Here is a 2,341-nt window from a genome sequence, read left to right on the forward strand (position 1 = left end):
TCCAGAAGTACTGTAAACTCTTGACATTCTTAAGGGACAAATATTCATGGACCACCAGGTGTGACATTCCCAATATTATAATGAGATGAAAGACTAGATTGACCATGATAATCTCAAGTGTGAGGGTGTTAGAAGTGAATGTATATAGAAGAGGTGGGATTGGTGGGAGACCCCTCTCCCCTACAAGATAAGCTCTCAAACTAAAATTCCAAAACATATAGGAAAAACTAACCTGAAGAGATTCAGCCAACAGAATCAACAATTAAGAGTCATTCCCCCCTGAGCGCCAAACCTAATTCCCCAAATGGTCCCATTTCTGCTCCAACAAGATGAAAAAACTGTCATGAACCAGGAGAAACTCACCAAACTGCAAGCACAAGTGTGCATTGGTGGGAAAGGAACTGCTCACTGAAAGAAGAAGGTGATTAGAACAGCTACAGCAGATGACAAAAACTTCAGTTCTCCTTAAAGAAGTTAGGGGTAAACAATATCTCTGGTATTGAAGAAGTGAATATGTTCACAAATCAAGGAACAGTGATCCACTTTAACAACCCTAAAGTTCAGGCATTGCTGGCAGCAAACACTTTCACCATTACAGGCCATACTGAGACAAAGCCGCTGACAGAAATGCTACCCAGTATCTTAAGCCAACTTGGTGCAGACAGTCTGACTAGTTTAAGAAGACTGGCTGAAGCTCTGCCCAAACAATCTGTGGATGGAAAAGCACCACTTGCTACCAGAGAGGATGATGATGATGAAATTCCAGGTCTTGTGGAGAATTTTGATGAAACTTCCAAGAATGAAGCAAACTGACTCATCATCTGACTCAGTCAACTTCTGAAGAAGATAAAATTTGAAGTTACTGGGAGTTGCTATTTTATATTATGACTGCTTTTTAAAATTTTGTTCATGGATCTGATAAAATCTAGATCTCTAATATTTTTAAGCCCAAGCCCCTTGGACATTGCAGCTCTTTTCAGTTTTTGCTTATACACAATTCATTCTGTGCACCTAATTAAGCTGAAGAAGCCTGGGAATAAAGTTTGAAGCAAGGTTAATAAAGATCTTTGCCTAGGAAAAAAAACAAGAGTCACTCCCCCCACCCTCCACCCCCGCCAAAGATTTTCTTAAGTATAGAAGAATCTGAAAATAATTTCACCAAGTCATCCTCAATTAGCTCTGTAACTAGATAAATAAAATATTTCCACTTATAAAAGTCTGCTATTTTTCAATAAAAGATACTTCTAATGACTACTATTTACAGAGTTAATAGTCGAGTAAGAGCTACATCACTTGAGCTAGATTTTTATTGTTTTAGGTTGAGTAAGTCTCACATGCCACTTGAGGGAGAAAAGCTTATATCAAACCAAAATTTAAAAAATTAGTTAACCAGTAAAATCTCAAGGAAATAATGGTCAGAAAGTTCAGAATCAAAGACCTCAGAGTCTCTCAATACCAACCATGGCACCTGCCTAACCCACTTTCAGTGAAATCACTGCATCCGGGCCCATGCTCCTTTCGAATTGTAAATAGAGTTCTTTGTCACACTAATTACAACATGACAGGGAGTGAAGTGAGGCCTTGAACCCCAGAGAAGAGCTAAAGATGGCTTTGTTACTCATCAGCTGTACACTCTTGGGCAAATTATGTATCCTCTCTACATCTCCATTTTTTCACTTGGTAAATGGGGATGATGATGATGATACTTATGCCCTGGTTTTTGTAAGAACTGAAAGCTAACTTTCATGAAGGGCTTGATACAGTACCTGGAAAACAGTCAGTGCTACATAAACATTGCAGGAATTCCAGCCTTAGTCTTCACTGCTCTCTTTGAATACTAGAAAACTGCTAGAGTCCCAGTTAATGATTCCAGATCTTTGTATGATTTTTTCATATTACATGGCTTTTATTCTCTTTCCATCTTTATCAGGCTCCAATTTGGCAATATTCAATATTCTTGAAAACTGGGTTCCTAGATTAAACCTATACCGCAGGTGTGTTCTGACCTGCGGTATAGGTTGTGTTCATGCTGCAACTTAAAACCAATGCCAGGGATCCCTGGGTGGTTCAGTGGTTTAGCACCTGCGTTTGGCCCAGGGCATGATCCTGGAGTCCCAGGATCCACTACCACGTCAGCTCCCAGCATGGGGCCTGCTTCTCCCTCTGCCTGTGTCTCTGCCTCTCTCTCTCTCTCTCTGTCTTTCATGAATAAATAAAATCTTAAAAAAAACCACAATGCTTACTGTACTTCTACTAAAATATCCAAAAACTTATTCAAATAGGAAGCTGGACTATCAGTCCACAAAATGAGATGTCCAAGATCTTTGTATTTGTATAACTG

At 39.4% G+C, this 2,341-nt stretch overlaps 1 pseudogene; it reads left to right on the forward strand.

Annotated features, from left to right (window-relative positions):
- The first annotated feature begins 325 nt into the window (after positions 1-325).
- On the forward strand, positions 326-813 carry LOC129507232 (transcription factor BTF3-like; annotated as a pseudogene).
- Positions 814-2,341: the final 1,528 nt, after the last annotated feature.

Source organism: Nyctereutes procyonoides, unplaced genomic scaffold, assembly GCF_905146905.1.
Source record: "Nyctereutes procyonoides isolate TBG_1078 unplaced genomic scaffold, NYPRO_anot_genome, whole genome shotgun sequence".
Taxonomy (NCBI): domain Eukaryota; kingdom Metazoa; phylum Chordata; class Mammalia; order Carnivora; family Canidae; genus Nyctereutes; species Nyctereutes procyonoides.